Source organism: Ailuropoda melanoleuca, chromosome 15 (assembly GCF_002007445.2).
Source record: "Ailuropoda melanoleuca isolate Jingjing chromosome 15, ASM200744v2, whole genome shotgun sequence".
Classification (NCBI taxonomy): Eukaryota; Metazoa; Chordata; class Mammalia; order Carnivora; family Ursidae; genus Ailuropoda; species Ailuropoda melanoleuca.
In genome coordinates this window covers 3,437,100-3,457,629 of record NC_048232.1, presented here as the reverse complement: position 1 = coordinate 3,457,629, position 20,530 = coordinate 3,437,100, and the positions used below count along the sequence as shown (strand labels likewise).

Sequence of the window (20,530 nt, the reverse complement as noted above, 5' to 3'; positions counted from 1 at the left end):
CTTCTCTGAATCTGGTTATATTATCTATAAAGTGGGGAAAATAAAAGAACTTACCCTCCTCATTGGTTGGGAGGAATAAGTAGCAAATGCACTCACTGCCTGGCACAGAGGAAATGCCACATGCGTGCTGGAGGTTGCTATTCTTTAGCTTTACAACAACACAGCCTGCGTCTTTTAATCACAAGAATGACTTTCTGTTAACGCATTTACTCGGCACCTTTGGCCTACACTTTAGGGTAGACTTGTGACAGTGGGAACCATCAACTCTCCTCTCAACTTCAAAGTGAGTTTTCTGCCGTTTCTCTGCCAGCCTCTGTGCAAAGAGAAAGAGGATTGGTGCTGGGATCGGGCCACAGCGGCGTCCAATCTCAGCTCTGCTACCAACAAGGGGGGCAGCTTTAGGCAGATTAGGAAATTCCTGTCATTCTGTGTCCTCGTCCATAAACAAGGGTAGGGTAAAGCTATGGTAAAGAATAAATCTGAAATTGCATGTAAAGGGCTTATTGTCACGCGTGGAACATGTAAATCCTCAACAAATGTAGATATTAATAGTATTATTAACATCCACATTATTGAAATAGATCCCTCCATTCAAGACCCTGATCAAGAGATCCATTTTACAAAGCATTCTCCAAAAACCTATATAAATTCCTGATTCTCTGATGGCTCACTTACTTGATGCGTGTCCTAGAGTTGGGTCCCTTATTATTTATCAATAGCCTGTGGTAATAAGTGCATTGTTTCTTTATCTTAAATGGATTAGCCAGGATCTAATCTTCTTAAAGAGAAGCCCAACTGCACACAGAGTAAACAGACCGTAGGTGTTAAGACAGTAGCTGCAGGGTTTTGGGGTTTTTTTCTAATTGACAAGCCCTTTTTATGGATCTATGTTGTGCAATCGAAAATAACAATGTCAACAACGGTAATAAGAGCTAGTATTCTTGGGGCGCCTGGGTGGCGCAGTTGTTAAAGAGACTGCCTTCGGCTCAGGGCGTGATCCCGGCGTTATGGGATCGAGCCCCACATCGGGCTCCTCCGCTATGAGCCTGCTTCTTCCTCTCCCACTCCCCCTGCTTGTGTTCCCTCTCTCGCTGGATGTCTCTATCTCTGACAAATAAATAAAATCTTAAAAAAAAAAAAAAAAAGAGCTAGTGTTCTTGAGCGCTGGCTTTGGGCCTGGGATCTCACGATCCTTGCAATATATCCCAGCAGCAACACTGGAAAGCTGGTGCATAGCAGTTACAGTTTTCTGCCGCGAATTTAGTGGCTTATGCCAACAATGCCTGGGTCTTGTAAGCGTATCTGTGGCTTTACTGCTTAGGGTTTCTGCAGGTCTAGCCTGCACTTACACATGCGGCTGCACTTAGCTAGCCGGTTGGCCAGACGCTGGGCTGCCCTGGAACAGCTAGGCTCTGTGCCTCTCTTTCCAGAAAGGGTTCCTGCCAAGCCTCTTCGCCCAATGGAAGCTTCTGAGCACCATCCCCGCCCTGCGCAAACTCACACGGTGCTTGCGGGTTCTGTTTGCCGGCTTCACGTGCTTGGATGACTGGTTGGCCAAAGAAAGCCCGGGCGACGCCTGCATTCAATGGAGAAGAGCAATTCCAACAGAAGGACTGATGCGCCGGGCGGTTCCTGCAGACATCTATCAAGGGGGCAATCCCACCGAATCCCAGGATCATGGGTATTAAGTATCTCGCCCAGATCATACAGCTGGCGGGTGATAGCACAGAATTTGAGCCCAACGTGGCTCATTTCATATTATTCTTAGTTCCAGTAAACTAGTAATCAATTGGCACTTTTTTTTTCTATTGGAATTTTATTTGGATGAAGTCAACCAAGAAACGAGATAAACCCACAACTTGACTTTCCGCTGTGTCTCTCCTACCACAAGCATGAGAGGCACTACGGCAGAGAGCTGCATTTGCTACCCCAAAACCATTCAAGTCACCGTCCTTTGCTTCCTCCACTATAGAGATCGGAAAGCTGATTCCAAGCCTCCTTTGCGCAGGGGCGCTGACATGTGGCAAAGTTCTGGATTTTGAGGTGTAGGTCGATTTCTCCCAGGAATGGGAGGAGTATACTTTCCAAATATGTTTAAAAAAAGAAAGAAAGGGGGAAAAAAAGATAGAAAGTTTCTTCAAGAGAAAGGCTTGGTCTCTTCTTTTCTTTTTAACAGCTTTATTGAATTATAATTGATAACTCAATTATAGAATTGATTACCATCAGGGTAATGGATATACTTATCACCTCCATAGTTTCCTGGTGTCCCAGTTCATTCTTTCCTTCCTTCCCTCCTTCCTTCCTTCCCTCCTTCCTTCCTTCCCTCCTTCCTTCCTTCCGTCTTTCTTTCCTTCTTTCTTTCTTTCTTTCTTTCTTTCTTTCTTTCTTTCTTGTTGTTAGAAGAACACTTAACAGAGATCTACTTCTGACATTCTTCAGTGCACGACGTGGTCTTGCTGACTACAGGGACAATGTTAGGCAGCAGGTCTCTGGAGCTCACTTATCTTACATAACTGAAATGTTATGCCTGTTGAACAACAATCTCCTGCCCTTTCTCTAAACCTGAACGTGGAGCTGCCTGCCCTGGCAGCAAGCGTCCTAGAACCTTGAGAATAAAAAGTACAAAGCAGAGATGATGGATCACAAACCAAAGAACGATACTAGGTCTTTGGAGATGTTACTAAGATGCTGCTGTAGCCCCAGATCCTCCTTGTTGGCCCTCATTCTTATGTGAACTGAATACAGTGTCAATCGTGACCATCTCTATGAATTGTACTCTCTGTAACTTGCACCGGAATATAATTCCACCTGCAGGAAGATGTGCGGAGTCATTTCAAGAGAGCGAAGTTGACAATACAGTAGTTTTTCAAGCAATTAACTAAAGAAACAATCAAAGCAGAACGTTTGTAAGTCCACAATCTTGACCATTTTGCAAGTGCCAGTTTGGCCTTGCTGAGGAAAGACATGGTGGCCAAAATCGCTGAAACGGTTAAATCATTGCTTCTCTCTCCTTTGCTTCTGGAGCCCGAGCTGAAGGCATCCGAGAGGTGGGGCTGCCCAAGGAGCTTGCGATGTGGCCTTTAAACCCACATGTTGCAATTTAATGAAATAACGTCAGAACAGTTTTAAAAAATGTATTTGCAAAGTTCAGATAGAAACCCACTAACATCATGGATAATAAATTTCCAAACATTACTTTTGAATAAGTAAAAGATCCCTAATATGTCGTCCAAACAAAAAATCATTTTTATAATTTAATAGAAAGGTAACTCATGAGTCAAAACTACATCAAGCAGGTTAAATGAAGCTCGCCGTCATTTTAGGCCAGAAATGCAAATGAAAGAGCTTTCGGATTATTTTACGACATACACACTCTCTCTATGAGAACAATTAAAAGTGTTAATCCCTGGTCACTTTAGCAGGAACGGCTTTATTTTCTGATCAAGTCCAGGTTATTGCTGTTAATTGAAAATCTTGCTTTTGCACTCAATAATGCGGCCGCAACTGAAGAGGTCAGCTCCTTTCTTCAACATTAATTTCATGCAGAATGAAGAAAGAACACCAGGAGAGCAGAAAGAAATCATTTTTGGTTCAACCGGTATTTTCCCCTCTTTTTCTAAGAAGAGATTAAATGATTTTAAAGGAAGGGTGCAGGATGAAACCCTGGTCAAGTACTACAGAATTTAATGGGATTTTAATTCTATCGGTAAAACACCTTCCCTTCAAAGACAATTAAAGTGCGCCTCTCGTAGGATTTGGCTCGTGCCGTTCTATGTTATGTCCACGTGCCAGTTGAAGGGCAGAAGTGACACTCTGGATCGTTCCAGGAGAAAATAAACAGCTCTCAGATCTCAAAATAGCCAGAGGTGCGTGCAGAATATTCCCAATATTTCTTTGCCAATCCTGAAACCGAAGTAAAAACAAACCATTTCAGCCTACCAGGTACCACTTGGCTTACCAACTGGCAGGCCAGTTGATCAATCAACAAATATTCCTTTTCATAGTGTTAGGGATGTGTTTGGCTGTTAGGCAAGGGGGACACATATGTACACGACCCCTCACCGGAGTCCTCACGGCAAGGCTTCTACTCAAGGTGGGCGGGTAAGAACGCACACACCGTGGGAGATCCCAGAGCACGAGGGAGCAGAGGCAAAGGGGCAGAACCATGGCCAGGGCCCTCCTTGTATCAGTGGTTGAAGATGCCTTGTCTTAGCATGGGCCACGGTAATGGAACAGCACAGGTGGGCTGCTTAAATCACAGCTATTTCCCATACCTCTGAAGGCCAGGAGTCCAAGATCAAGGTGGCTGCACGGCCAGGTTCTGGGGACAGCTGTCTTCCTGACTTGTAGACTGCCGCCTTCTCACTGTGTCTTCACATGGTGGAGGGAGAGAGAGCTCCCTGCTTGTCTCTTCCTCTTCTGACAAGGACACCAGTGCTATGGGATCAGGGCCCCACCCTGATGACCTTGTTTGACTTTAGTTACCTCCATAGAGAGCCCATCTCCAAACACAGTCATGGTGGGAATCAGGGCTGCAACACGCACATTTTGGGGGGACATAATTCAGTCCACACCTGTCCCACGGGCTGGAGGAGGGCAGGAAAGAGCCGGGCCAGTGACTCTGAGGCTGGGACCCCTCCTTCCGAGGCAGGAGGTCCAGGCCCTTCAGAGACCACGACTGTCACATTGCAGGCACCCAACCATCAGAGTCTGACTTCCACGGGCCCCCCCCCAGAATTTGTTCTCGTGCCCTTGACAGGCCTTTGCTTTTCATCCAAACAATTAAAAATGATTAATTAAATGGGAGTTAGAATTCTCTGTCTTCACACACACATGTGATATCCGAAGACAGCACGGTTAGTTAAAAGCTACTAGAAATGACATTTCTGTTGACTTTCTTTATTATTTGACGGCTCCCCATAAGAGATCTCCTACAGAGGCTGACGTACGCACCGAACACAGAAGGGATTCTTCCCCTCAGCTCCCCCCGACCAAAATAACACGCTTGTGAGAGCTCATGGTGTAACCCGAGCGCTTAGAGTATAGCCCGGGACGCCCAGCTCCGGCTCTCTGGCTGGCGGGAAGGGTGGCTGGCTGCACGGTGGCTCGTCTGCCCCTGAACACCTTCTGGCTCAAGCGCCCAGGAAGAGCATCGTCTGCCCTTATACGGAAAACAGCTTTGCTTGCTGACTTGAAATGTTGTCTTCGGGCTGCTCTTGGCCCACCGTGCTCAACAGTGAAACCCCAGTGCTCAGATATTCATTGAGTAAAATAATAGAGAAGTGTGTCAGTGGGATTTGAATACCCTGAGACAAGTGGGAAAGATTTTCGTGAGAAAAGTGACATTTTCGAAGCAGCATTTGAGGACCCATCTGGCCGTCATGTGAAGCATTCACGAGAACTGGAGGGAGGCGTGTGGCCCAAGGAAGAGGAAGTTGGAAGTACAGATGGGCCTGACATAAGGAGGGCCAAAAATAGGACGGTGGCCGTGGGGACGGACAGATCTGAGGGTCGCTGTGAAGGCAAAGGCTCTTTAGGTCTTTGGAAAGGGAAAGTGGTGGGGTCAGGAAGGGAAGAGAACGTGCCTTCGGGACCTCAGTCTTAGGGTTTGGGAGAGAGAGGTCACCATTCGCTGCAGGAGAGGAGTGAGGGCTTACCTGCTGCCTCGGCGGTTCCGGTCACAGGAAGTCTGATTCCCAGAAAGTTCTACCACCTGCAAGGCCATGTAGCGCAGAGAGGGTCAGGAGGGAGTCCAGACTCCACCTGGGTGGACCAGGCACCAGGACATGACCCATTCTGTGCGGCCTTATAAGTCAGACTCTGAGAATCCAGAGGAGCAGAGACCCGGACAGGCCAGCACGGTCCCTGAGCCCTGCCCCGACTTCTGTTCTGAACGGCCAGCTGAGGCGACACCAGCCTCTTTCTGGGCTGTGCTTTGACATTCCCTTCTAACCAACTTTCAAACCCATTTCTTTATCGGTTTGGGTTAAAAGGAACTCTTGTAGAAAAGCAGATCAAAGTAGAGTGGTCCAATTTATAAAAGAGATCGATGAGGGAGAGGGAGCTGGGACACACAGCATCCCACCTGCCAGGCTAGGTCTTAGCCTCCAGCTCGATGGCTCCACAGTCTCAGATTCCAAACGCAGAACGATCCGACTGTTGTCTGTTCGCAGGGAAGGAGAGAACTACAACGCGACAGATCTCTTCTGGGCCCTGAACTATCTGAAATTACCCCCACCCTGAGCCTGCAACCCAATATTTAGATCAAGTTCAGTGGGAGGATTCATTACAAAACATAGGAGGTAACTTCGAAAAAAAGAGTGGATTTCCAGGGACTAAAAATTCCAATAGCCTTTTCTTAGGAAACCAAGAGGAGGAAAGAACCACTAATAAAAATACTTGTTAGGAGGGCCCGTGCAGAGATCCTGCAGCAAGATCTCTGTCCCCTGGGCAGATATTTGGAGCTGCTTTTCCAGGAGTGGTGGCAGGTTTTGCTGTGACCCAACAGTTCACTTTTGCAAAGTGGTTGGCCAACATTCTGGAATGTAGTCTATGGCTATTCAATGAATTCTTTCCTCTGAGCAAACAAGCTGGCTACAGAGGTACAGTACACACGGTCTCTTATTCCCATTAGCAACCCCAAACAAGCAAACGGCCTACCCAAACAGTAGAAAAGGCTAGGTTATTTTTAAATGTGCTCAATTTAACGTGTTTCACAATTTGTGATTTCCCAACCACAAAAAGAATTGTACAACTGTTAAAATTACGCGAGAATTCAGAAGAAGGGATACCAAGTAGGAGAAGAGGCAACAGAGGGCAATTCACACATTGTAAATGAATGGAAATAACGAAATCCTATTTCGAGAGCCTACTTCCATTTTTGTAAAGTCCTAGTGAAGATCCAGTCGAGGAAGAAAAGAGTTATGAGTTTTGGTGAGGAATGCACTCATCTGATGTTTTTCTCCCAAGAGGCTTCTTGTATTTTTAAAAATAAGTATGTTCCAAACTAACTTTGAGGAATGTGTTTGTAAAGACAGCTTTGATTATAAAGCACAGGAGATTACAGCAAGGCAGAGAGAGGAGGGTTCTTGGGTTCCCAGGACGGCACTGCCTGCTGAATGGGTTCAAGCCAACAGGACGCGGCTGGAAATCCCACAGTCCCCAGTCCCGGTACAGTCGTGACGTCCCTAGATACAGAGTGGGGGCGTCCAGCGCTGGCCCACAGATGTCCCACACAGATGTCCAGCATCACCAGTAAAAATACATCTGGTGGAAAATAAAAAGAAACTTTGCTTTAAGTCCCCATTTTTATTTTCAGTGTTCAATCGTCATGACACCTGATTTCCACAAGCTTTCCAGGAGCACTTTCTTCTGAAATCCACAGTTGTCATGTAGTCAAGGGTAGAAATGGCCCTGGCTTTTAAAGTCTGACATGATTTCGTAATAAAATTTCCTTGTCCATAGACCTGATAACCGGGCGAGCCAATGTCACGGTCAGCCTTGCTTTAAAAAGACTGGCCACGCATTCCCTGAAGGAAGCATGGCTTACCTGGGTGATAGTCATTTCTCCAACAGCCCCTTTCATCTGTAAATGAGGAAATGAGTCAGCTTTACTAAGTGTTACCTCATCATCGGTGTGTTACTCAGCAGGAATAGGGACATATTTTGTTACTCACGCAAGCCTGGTATCACCGAGAGTCCAGGTCCTGTTGTTACCTCCTCTTCAAACAAGTCCAGGTTCTGTTCGAGATCTTAACTGTGTCTCGGATTGGAAAAGCGCCCGGCCGGTCACAAGATTGCGTGACTCATTGTAACTGCTCAACTCGAGCTAAGCACAGAGCTAAAAGAACAAAATTGGCGCTGTGATGTCATCCCTTCTCTATGTAGCTTTAACATAGCTAAGATACAGAGACTGTTGAGTAAAGACACAAAGCTTTCCAATGCGAAGAATGTGTCTCAAAGGCTTAGGAAAGCAAACATTCTGGGGTTATGTTTGATTACAAACACGAGACCTGCTCCGGGAATCTGGGTGTGTGGTCTGGCTGATAGGAAGTATTCCACAGGGTTTTAAGATCTATGAACTGCTCACCTGGGTTGATCAAAGTTTAACCCAACTGAAACGTGTGGGGTTTCAATCACCATTTTGTCTTTAGAACAGACTGAGAAGGGTCCTCATTTAGGATGATTTAAAACCTTCAAAAATAATGAGAGTTCCTTAATGTGCCTCACAATCAAGGAAAATAGAAAGTGTTTGAAAGTGTGGGGATCATCAGTAACTTCTCTTTTTTCCTATCCTTTTATAATTATTTAATGAGCACGCATTGCTTTTACAGTGACAAAAATTAAGGGGAAGGAAATGTTTCCAGCTTCCTGAGAGCTCACTCTGTAAGATGAAAAAACCCAAAAGCCAAAACAAACGGAGTTAAGTACGTTGACAGCAACCTCATATCTTGTTGATACCTTTCATGATGATGTTAGTAAAACTGCATGACCCAAAATGAGATCACTGTTTACCTAACTACACTACTGGTCCCACAACAGCCCCTTCGGCTATTGTAATGCCAGCAGCAATCTCTTCTAAGAACTTGAATCACTCCTTTTGGTAAAAGGCAGCCAAGATGAAAGAAGTATTTTTTTTTAAAGATTTTATTTATTTATTTGACAGAGACAGAGACAGCCAGCGAAAGAGAGAACACAAGCAGGGGGAGTGGGAGAGGAAGAAGCAGGCTCCCAGCAGAGGAGCCTGATGTGGGGCTCGATCCCATGGCGCCGGGATCACGCCCTGAGCCGAAGGCAGACGCTTAACCGCTGTGCCACCCAGGCACCCCGAAAGAAGTATTTTTAATTAGGCTGATGATACCACTTCCTCGGGATGGCTTCAGCTGGAAAAAATTGGAGAACACAAGCAGGGCAAAGAGCGTTGCATTTGGGAAAGGTTTGGTATCATGTGAAAAGTTATGTTTCTTTCAAATTTAGCACATCATGGTTCAGCTTCCTTTCTACCCCCAGCATTGTCTGTCTGCATGGGGGAGGTCCTATGAAAATATAGAAGCTTTGTCAGGCTCTAAAGAGGAAGTCAAGTATTGTGATAAGATGGCATATCGCGCTCTCTGACCCCCAACGCATACAGTGTATCTTTGAAGAAACTTGCTTCCCCACCCATGGTCCTGCTGGTTTCATGAAGGCTGCAGGGTTAAAATCATGTGTGTCTGTCACTGCATTGTTCATAAGTGCAAATATCACTTATGTAAGAACCTTTCAGCGCTCAATTTTGCAGTCAGAAGGAGTTCTGTGAAATCTTAGAGCCCAGCCCTGGGGACAAGGCTGGTGTCCGGAACTCTGGATGCCTGTGCCCACATCTGGGGTTCTCCTCACCATGCGCCTCCCTGCTGCAAGTGTCATTGCAGTGCCTCATCTCATCTGTCATCATCATCCTGTGTCCACAGCCTAGTATTGATCATTTTAACCTCGAGTGATCACTAGGAGACATATCTCATCAGAAACAAAGGCTGGCATCTTTAAAGGCCAAGACCAGGTTTACAGACAGTAACAAAAATAAATATATGGACCCCCTAAAATGATTCTTAAACAGATCGTTTCCCCTGGATGTCCTTCTAGGCAGGTTTCAATAGTAATGACCAGATACGCATGCTCATCAATGATTTGCATTGCTCTGAAGAACTACAAAACTCGGGCCGTGGCTCTTTTACCGAATCTTATCTTACCCTCGGAAAAACTTCATTCTAAGGGTGAAACTGACCATGCGACTTTATTTTTTCTTGCATCTTGTTTAAAGTCTCTCTCTTATGCTAGGCTCCCATACCAAGATTTTCCCCACAATGTCACGGTTTAAATCTGGTTTAGCCAGGCTGCAAAAGGACTGCATCGGTCAGAAGTGCTCCTCCCCTTTAGATGCTGAGAAGTCCCAAACACCCCAACTTCTCGGGGCTGCCCCTACTCGCTCTCACCGATTGTGCACTCTGTCCTCCTCTAAAGTCAGGCGTGCACACGAACTATCCTCATCTTCCCTGAGACAGGCGATACGCTCATTGGAACCAGAGAAACTCCCAAGTGCATTAACATTTCAACCAGGAGATGCCGAACACAAATAGGGACCCTCACTCACCAGAGCAGGAAGCCCCCCCACAGCTTCTTCTGCCCCTTGAACAAACCCTTATATACTTTCTGAATCAAAATAAAATTAGTAATCTGACACTTGATTTTTCCAGATTAGCAATTTTACATATGTATGAAATGGCTCACACAGCTATAAAATTTAAATGAAATATACTATGCTTTCAATAATTTGATTCCAGCAAACTGGAAACCCATTCCAATGGAGGAAACCTGTTGAAAGACACAGAAAACATAAAATTCCTCGTGGCTCTGGTAGCCAGTAAAACTGGATCGCCAAGAAGAGGGAACCTGATTGTCGTCACAGGTACATTCCTCTGGTTTTATTACCCCTCAGTAAAACCGAACATATGACACAATCCCAGCTGACACTTTCTCCCTGGTCCTGGTCATGCCCACCAGCATCTTTTCCTTGACAAGGGCTGGTATTTTTATTATTCAATAACAGTTGGTGCAAGATATTGAATGTCTTGCTCCGTTTTTGTTGATTGCATAAATAAAAAAAAGATATTGAAGATTTACATATAAATATTTATACACATGCATTTAATTGACACTTTGGGTCACATTCTCTAAGTATTTGGTATGCCAATTATATGAATGAGTGCGAATTTTAAAAAAAATGAGAAAAAGAAAGAAGAAAGAGATTTGCCCCCCAAACAAGTAAAAAGAGAGGTTAATGTCTACAGGGAATTCCAGTTAACAAATTCTCTAAAAATTAAATTGCTATTTCATAAAAGCTACTGATATAGTTCATTTTACTCAGTAGGAAATTGTTTGATTCAGGAAATTTTAAGTGAAATTACCAAGAATCTCTATGGCAACTTTTCTAGATTCAGGCTGCCTTATATGTTTTATTGTCATTGTTTCAGTGAGTATGGAACAGAGAAAAGTTTATATACATAAATATGTATAGTTATATTAATACTGTATTAATTCATATTTAAAAATACATAATTTTAAAAATATGTATATTTACTACATATATTTTACTATATATAAGACATATGTAAAGTTATATCTACCCTGTATGTTATATCCTTATGTATTACACGTAATTATACACAGTTACACACTCACACACACATATACACATACAGAGAGAGATGTCGGCTCTTCTCCCTGTCTTGAGTTAAAGATAGTACCATAACTATCATTCTGTATTTCAAGAAACACCATTCTATCGTGCTATGACACCAGTTAAATATTGTGTAATTATTTTTTTAGTATGCTTGAGACATCTGATCATTATTGATCTCTTTCCAAGTATCTTAACATCAAGATCAAACAAAACTGAGGAGAAGCAATGATCTAATTTCTGTCTGATATAGGGCTGACTCTTATCTAGTCATTTTGGGGTGAGAAAGTTGATCCCAAGCAACGCTGTACATCTTTGGTTTTTGGAGCACGTGGAGCTCATATAATTAAGGACTCTGAGGTTTCTATAAATTAAAACCTGGGTAAAGACATAACCAAGGCAAGGAACAATCAGTGTCTTCAAGTAGTTACTCCCAAGCAATGAGTTTCATACCCCAGGGGGAGATGGTCCGAATCTATGAATCACTTGGGAGTTGTAAAAAGTTAAGTCACAGAAAGCATGCTTTTCTCCACCTCCCCTTCTTATGAATTTTCTTAGCAGGATTAAAAAATATTGATATTTAGGGCACCTGGGTGGTGGAGTCGGTTAAGCATCTCACTCTTTGTTTCAGCTCAGGTCATGACCTCAGGATCCTGGGATCGAGCCCCATGTAGGGCTCCATGCTCAGCATGGAGTGTACTCAAGATTCTCTCCCTCTGCCTCTGCCTCTCCCACTCCTGCTTACTCTCTCTCTCTCAAATAAACAATTCTTTTAAAAAGTTGATATGAATAAATACAGTGCGTGAGGTAGATTTGTCCTAGAACCCACGACATCCGTAAAACAGACTTATCCAGTCACATGTCTGGCTTAACAATAACTAGATCGTGTTGGAAATAACACACTCACCATATTCCATTTCTAATTAAAAAAACAAGAGCCTATGGACTCTGCGAAACAAACTGAGGGGTAGGAGGAGAGGGTTGGGAGATGGGCTAGCCCAGTGATGGGTAGTAAGGAAGGCACATATTGCATGAAGCACTGGGTGTTTTACGCAAACAATGAATCATGAAACATTACATCAAAAACTAAGGATGTACTGTATGGTGACTAACATAACATAATAAAAATTTTTAAAAATAAATAAAAATTTTAAAATTTTAAAAAATAAGAGCCTCTTTGATATTTGATCTATCTAACGACTACATCTGGTGAGGCTATTACGACACTGATAAAGAATTCTAGGGCCATCACACATCTCAAAGCAATTTAGTCGTCCAGCAGCGAGGTACAGACTTTAAACTGCAGGTTCTTGGTCATGGGAAGAAGTAGCCCAGTTTTTAAAAAGAAAATAGTCTATTTGGGCAGCCCATGTCATCTCAGATACAAACCCCGGGCAGCTGATGGAGGTAAAGCAGGGGTAATGAGGAGGAACAGGGCGGAGCCGGGGCCGTAGTGAATGCGTTGGGCATGAGCACAACCTTCATTCATGAGTTTATCAAGAGAGATGTCCTCGAGTGACTTAGAACCCACAGTACGTAAACAGTCTTCATGCACAAGGGTCTGCCTGAAGGGTTAATTGAAGAATGTGATTTGCGTACTCACACTGCCTATGCGAATTTCCATGGGAAATCGGATGTCACACTAAGGAGGTGGTTCTCCTCCACGGGCCTGAAAAAATGAAACACCTGGTTCCTTCAAGTGTTGGCCATATTTGATCTGAATTAAGTTCAAATCTTTCTATGTTATGAAAAGTTAGATGAGCAGATAAAGGAGTCGATCTTAGAAGCATCACTGTATGAGAATGTGAACTGAAGAGTTAACACTGGCCAGTAAATACTGGTTTATACAATTTGAAAACCCTACTGATTAGCACAGGCCCATCACACCCAAAAAGAAAATAAGAGACCTTGAGGAAAGAAGAAATACGGATAATAATGAAAATATTATTTAAAATCTTTCCGATTGCTAATGTCTGTAAGGATAACTGTAATGTCTATTGAAATGTTTTCAAGGGCAGGTCAGCGGGGAGAAAAATGTGCTTAATGGTCATATACAAAATAAATAAATGAAAAATAATAAAAATTTAAAAATCATATGCAGTGTTTGAGATATTATCTCAGGCATATTTCTATGTCAAGAATTAGGAGTCCCTACTAATCTCCAATGAACAATAAGATCCGTTAATGCAATGTTTTTGTAAGCCAGAAATCATGGTAATTAATTATTTGGCATATCTAAAATAATCCCCCAAAGCCCAGTTCAATTCAATTCAACAGCTATGGCTAGCTCAATACCAGAGTTGACTATTTTGAGTGTTTCATTAACCCAGATATGTCTCAAGAAATGAAAGAGAAGGAAGAAAAAATGTCTACAACTAAGTAACCCTAGGGGCCGATTAGACAATAATGTGTTAAGATTACCAAGTAAAACAGTTATTACACTATTGCAAACAACAAATCTGCCTATTGTACTGAACATTCCACTTAAAAAAAACCACACTCACAAAGAAGCAGTAAGGAGAAAGTTATTTTGTAAATGATATCAAAACTGTTTTTCATCCTTGGTTATCACGCAGCTTAAAACCCAGGGACCACTATGGATGAAAATATTCAGACAATGCTGTATCCAAAGTCATTCTAAGGAGACAATGTTGGCAAACAAAAACTAAAATGTGAGTTCTACAGCACCTTCAACACAATCATCTAGGGAGCTTGTAAAAAAGCAGACTTCTGCGCCTTTTCCCAAAATGTCGTCAAGTATGTCTCTGTGTGCACCTTAGCCTCCCAGGTGACTGGGAATTTGAGGACCACACAGTGGGATTTCCCTGCAAGAGTTTGGGGCTCTCGCTCCATGTACATCTATGTTTCCTTTGAGACAGCGTGTGTTTGTGTGTACTTATTCTCTAAAAATGTTCTGTATATATATACCAAAAAGTTAATAATTTTATTCCTAATCTTTGTGAACTTTTTTTTTTTAAGCAGGCTCCACGCCGAATATGGAGTCCAATGTGGGGCTTGAACACAATGACCCTGAGATCAAGACCCAAACTAAGATTAAGAGTCGGATGTTTCACCGACGGAGCCACCCACAAGCGCCCCAGGCTTTGTGATCTTTCAAATAACACAATGTTATTACTATCTATTATTACTTAATTTAGCTTAAATGATACATCATTATTATTATGTTATGATTATTGTGCACACATACAAAGATGGATGGATGGATGGATGGATGGATGGATAGGATGGATAGGATAAATAAAAATATAGGTAGACACAGAGATAAAATTTGATGTAGATATAAGTAATGATAATCTTCAGATTATAAACTTCCTGGAGGTGGATATTATGTCTGTCTTGCCATCCTGTTCCCAACATCTAGCAAAATGCCTTGCACGTGTCTAGTAATCACTAAGTATCTTGCAGTGAATAGTGTTATATGTATAGTACTGTTACACATTTCAACCATTCTAACGTGAGATTCAAGTTGTTCTGGAATCTACACAGAACATCATCTAGAAAACCTGCTATCCTGTGCAATCCTGAGGGACTTTCTGGATTATCAACCTGCACTCCCATTCTTCATTGGCTGAGGCACCGTGGACTCTCCTGGATGGGCTGTGGGGTTGGGAACAGTGCTTTACCGAGGGCTATCCCATGTATCAGCTCCACTTTACTGTAAGCCTGATACCAGCACAACTGATCTTGGCTCTTCGCTCACTTCTGCACCAGATCGGATTGCCATGGTGTCTAGTGCCCGACTGGCCAGGACCATGACCAAGCCGCCACATCTCTTGGACTCCGCCAGCTCCGCTCTGCAGAGGGCAGAGCTTCAGACTGAGTCAATGTGATCAGGGGCAGAGGAACGTCCGTGGCATAGGAGCAACTATGAACTCAAGGGTTGGTTCCTGAGACCTATGATCAGCCGTTAGGACTGAAATCTTGGTGTCGGACGGAACACGTTTTATGGAGAACAGCACGCTGAAATTTATCTTTCTAAAACCGACAGCATTTTGGAATTAAAACCTAATTAGGGGCGCCTGGGTGGCGCAGTCGTTAAGTGTCTGCCTTCAGCTCAGGGCGCGATCCCGGCGTTCTGGGATCGAGCCCCACATCAGGCTCCTCTACTATGAGCCTGCTTCTTCCTCTCCCACTCCCCCTGCTTGTGTTCCCTCTCTCGCTGGCTGTCTCTCTCTCTGTCAAATAAATAAAATCTTTAAAAAAAAAAAACTAATTAAAAAAAAAAAAAACCAACAGCATTTTGCCCAGCAACCATCCAATTCATTGGCCTTTTCGGTGAACAATTTCATGTCACTCTCCTCCTCCAGGCATCCCGAGCCTCCGGACGGAATCACTGCCAAGACCTCAGCCCTGCTTTCCCTGCCTGGCGGCATCCAGGCTCTGCCAACTGTAGCCCTCGGGAAAATTCCAGCCTGCTGCCTCTTTTTGCATGACCCTGATCTCAGAATAAGGTTTACATTTTTACACGGCTGAAAAAAATCCAAAGAAGATCAGTATTTCTAAAAATCTGTTGCAGTATAATCGACACATGACACCGTATCCATTGCATGCATACGACACAGTGATTCTGTATCTGCAGGAGCTGTGAAATGATGGCTGCAGTAGGTCTAGTTGATGTCCATCAGTAGACCTAGTCACAAAATTTTTGTATTGTAATGAGAACTTTTAAGATTTATGCTCTTAGAAACTTTCAAATACACAGCACAGGATTCTTAACTATAACCACCATGCTGTACGTTCCATCGCCGGGATACAGGTGTGTGTGTGTGTGTGTGTGTGTGTGTGTGTGTGTGTGTATACCTGCTACTTTGTGCTTTTGCCCCATTCCCATCCCCCATCTCTGGCAACCACCAATCCGTTATCTGTATCTGTGAGTGTAGGGTTTTAAATTTTATTTATTTATTTATTTTTTAGATTCCTCCTATAAGAGAGACCATGCTGTATTTGCCTTTCTCTGTCTGACTTATTTCGCTGAGCATTATACCCCCACGCTCCGTCCTTGTTGCTACAATGTCAGGATCTCCTTCTTTTTCACGCCTGACTAGCATTCCATTGTGTCTATACACCACGTTGTCTTTATCCATTCATCCGTCAACGGACACTAAGGTCATTGACATATCTTGGTTACTGTAAATAAGGCTGCAAGTGACCATAAGGGTGTATATTGGGTTAGTGTTTTGTTTTTTTCAGATATACGTTGAAGTGCAATTGCTGGGTCTTAGGGCAGCTCTATTTGTAACTTTTTGAGGAACCTCCATACTGTTTTCTGGAGTGGCTGTACCAGCTTGCAATCCCGCCAACAGAGCTCAAGGGCTCCCCTTTCTCCCCATCCTTGCCAACACCTGTTGTTTCTTGTGTTATTGATTTAAGCCATTCTGACAGGTGTGAGGTGATATCTCATTGTGGTTTTGACTTCCCAACCGCTCACTGTCTTGTCTTCTGAAGTGGACCCCACTCCCACATCCCTTGTTTCTTTCCTTCCCCTCCTCTCCCTCCTCACCTTCAAGGGCACATTGTCTCACTCTCCTTTAGAAACTCTGGGTTTGCAGGTGGACAGATGGGGAAAGAGGGTCCAAACGTTTCTGCTGCTTGACATAAGGTGGCTGCCTCGGAGCTTACCTCAGCCGAGATAAGCAGTAAGCGACCAGAGTCTCTCTAGCCCTTGCTAAAGTGCTTTTGTTGCCGGTGTTTTTATTTTTGCTCTATCTTGCCGGTCTTTTTATTTACCATCCTGCAAGACGCCCCCCTCCCATCACCTCCAAGACACAGCCTGTCCTTTCTTAGCGGGTCAGACACACGCCCCCTGTCCAGTCTCCCCCTGGGATCTCCCCTCCACCCAGCCTCGAGGTTGAACACCCACCAGCAAACACACGGACCCCTGAACACAGCACCGCCTCCCCACCTGCTCCGACGGCCCCAGACCCCGACCTTCCCTCTCCAGGGGCCCTCTCCCCAGATTCCACCCAGTGCTTCTCCCCACAGAGACACTGCTCTCAGCCCTGCTGTCCTTCGGTGCCTCCCCCAGACTAATCTTACTTTGTTTGGATTTCCTCCGCCGGTTAGGCCATTTTAAGTACACTCTTCCATGTTGAATGAAGGAATGTATTAAACTGTAGGTATTTGCAGGATCTTAATTCTCTCAGTCCATTTGGGTAGATAGTGACAAAATTGTCATAACACAATATAAGCATTTTGAACATACTGGAGGACCAGTGTACTCTTATTAGACCAATGTCGCCATTGCCTTCAGGCCCGTGGACATTATGTGCCTCTGGCTTCTCTCGGTCCCCTAATAATCAGTGCAGAGAATTTATGACGTATTGTATTTAGAAGGAGTAATTTTTAAAGCAGAATAAAATGCAGGAATGGCTCTGCTCCAAGAGGACAAAGGAATCGTTCTAGAAGGGAATATTATCCCACAGTCGGGCCCCTTATGCCATTTGCCCAGCCTAACCCAAGAGGGTGGATGACTTGGTGGGCTTCTAAGGTGACCCGTGTGACTCCGCTGTCCATGAGCCAGAGATTTACAGAAAATTCCCTGAGAATCGCTGAGGTGTGGGAAAGGTCAAGAAACCACTCTAGGGCACTATTAAACTAATAAGGATGATTGAAACCACTCACACATGCTAGAAACATATCATCAGTCATAAAATTTTTGCCATTAAAAAATAAAACAGGTATGTCACAGAAAATTTGCTCAAGTGTTAGGATTTAAATTTAATGTGTAAACCTTCCTGGATCATTCGAGCATGGTGAATTTTATCACTGTTAATATTTGGGGGGTGACAGGTGAACCAAATACAGGAATGACGATGTGCCGTAATTCTCAACATTCTCATTGTTTTAGACGTATGAACTCACTTCATCCCTACAAGGACCCTAGGAGGTAGGTACCATATCTTGGATAAGGAAACTGAGGCAAACAGAGGTGAAGTCGAAACTGGCGAAGCAGGAATTGGAAACAAATTTCTTGGCTTGAGATGCCTCCCCTCTCCATGCCAGGCTGGCTGTAGACAAATAGTAGAAACAGTTGGGATTGGTGGCTTATGACTTCATGAACTCTGTGTGCTTACCGCAGGGTTGGTGATTTGTCAATCATTCGGTGAAACTGGTCAAGGAAAACCCAGTCAACATTGTTGAGTCCATGTGAGATTTATGCATACATGCGGCTATATGTGCCTTATTTTCCTTGTTGGGGGAGAACAGAATACCAGATTATTTAGGTCGGCTGTTACAACATACAAACAACAATAGCAAGTAACCACGCAGCCCTTTCACATTACTAAAATTAAATCCCCGCAGGCTTTGGGGAAAAGGTGTAGCTATTTACAGCCAGCCAGACTTTGTCCCCAAGGTAAACATACCTCTGTAAGTATGTACATAAGATAACATTCAAATGAAAGTTTGATTTTCCACGTCAGTATGAATATTACCGAGCTGATGCATCATGAAAACCTTACTTGGTCTGGTAAGACTGGCTTCTTTGAGACTGGCATTCTGTAATTTATAAACTTCTATTTCCAAATGTAATTTAAAAACTATTATTCCCGGGGCGCCTGGGTGGCACAGCGGTTAGGCGTCTGCCTTCGGCTCAGGGCGTGATCCCGGCGTTACGGGATCCAGCCCCACATCAGGCTCCTTCGCTATGAGCCTGCTTCTTCCTCTCCCACTCCCCTTGCTTGTGTTCCCTCTCTGTCTGGCTGTCTTTATCTCTGTCAAATAAATAAATAAAATCTTTAAAAAAAAAAAAACTATTATTCCCAATTGTAAGAGCATAGGGAAATTTGACAAGCTGAGTGGCTCCAGTTTCCAAGTTCAGAGAGTTGGATCACATCCAGAAAATGTGGAAATGCCATTCTCCACGAAGCTGAGATTGAAGACATTCCTACAGAGACAAAACATTCACACGATGAAAAACACAAGATAATTTCAGTTCTGATCTATCCCTAGGTAGAAATGCTTTACAATAATATATAGATATTCACACAAATAGGCGGTTTAAAAACTAGCCGTGAGTTTTCTAGAAGGTATGAGTATAGTGGAAATATAAGACCCACAACGAATGCCACATGATAGCCCACATAAATTGGTAAGGAAAAGTTAGTGCCACGTCACATTCTACCCACACGGATGAGCTCATAGCTGACAGGTGGGAAGTCTGTGATGAAGATGCGAAAGTCTGTAAGTCACATAACTTTTACGGACCTCGTGAGTTCCACCATATACATGACAACGCATTAAGACCCTTCATAGAGCATCGGTCAGTCACATGGTTTCTTGTCCCAGTGGCTGCCCAGGCGCCGTTCCTTTCTAGCCAACATTATCACATATTTAAGCACACTAATGTACGAACAGTAACTCAGTAAAGCTGAACCAGACTGCAGTGGTTTCGAGCTGGAAGTCGTGCACAGAACACGGAGTCGAGCCTCTGAGTGTATCTACCGTTGACAGAGCAGCGTATCTCACCCTAGCATCTTCAGTCAATAAATTGCAAACTTGCTTTTGCAAGTAGGAATTGCAGTTGTCTGTAAAAAAGACTGTAAACAATGGCAAGTTCCTCCTGCCAACGGTCCATATAACTTCTGTCTGCCTTTGACAGGCGGCTCACTAATGAACGGACTAGTTTCCTTTGAATTAGAAAGTATGATTCCATAATTAAATAATCTCAAAAAAAGTGAGCTGAGAAATCAGAAAGCAGTTTGGTTTTAAAAGCACAACACAAAACAAAACACAAAACTCTGTACGTGCTATGTAGCTGAGGAAAGAAGGAGCCATTTATTAAAATTTGGTTCTCCGTGGAACTCAGTCACAACCGGGTTGCAGAAGTTTTTAAGCCCCTCAGAGAGAAAAAACTTGACAAATGGTTTAATATTACTCAGTAAGTCAGTGTATTTAGAGAGCTATTAACATCTGCTAACAGAGTTAATAAATTAATGCATTTATTAGAGATTGAGTAAATAACTGGAAACTTGGTAATCATTAATTTGAACAAATTTTAAAATTCACTTTACAGATGCAAGGCTTACATTAGAGTAACTAACGAAGATTTAATTACACACGCGTACATTTTCATACAACAAAATTTTATTAAGTAGATAAAACACAAGAGGAAAACAGGTAAAAAGTGTTATGCCTCTATCATGGAAAATTCTCAACTAAATATTATAGATGTTGAAGATAGGCTTGGTTTATTACAATTTTATTCATTTGGATTTAAAAAATATGTTTAATGGTAAACGGCCTGACTAATTCACAACCAGCTCCATACAGAATCAAAGCAATTTTTACTGTGTTGCC

The 20,530-nt window shown here is 43.3% G+C and overlaps 2 long non-coding RNA genes across 2 annotated transcripts in view; both read right to left on the bottom strand.

Moving 5' to 3' along the window:
* Window positions 1-1,825: 1,825 nt before the first annotated feature.
* LOC117796441 lies at window positions 1,826-18,854 on the bottom strand. The gene is made up of 4 exons (XR_004620966.1): window positions 18,307-18,854; window positions 7,677-7,840; window positions 4,275-7,585; window positions 1,826-3,903 (listed from the first exon to the last, which is right to left on the bottom strand). It is a non-coding gene; the product is annotated as an uncharacterized LOC117796441 (long non-coding RNA).
* A 58-nt stretch (window positions 18,855-18,912) lies between these two features.
* Window positions 18,913-20,530, bottom strand: part of LOC117796415 — a 32,632-nt gene continuing 31,014 nt past the window's right edge. Inside the window, exon 4 of the long non-coding RNA XR_004620912.1 lies at window positions 18,913-19,118. This is a non-coding gene — a long non-coding RNA (uncharacterized LOC117796415). The remainder of the gene's footprint in view (window positions 19,119-20,530) is intronic.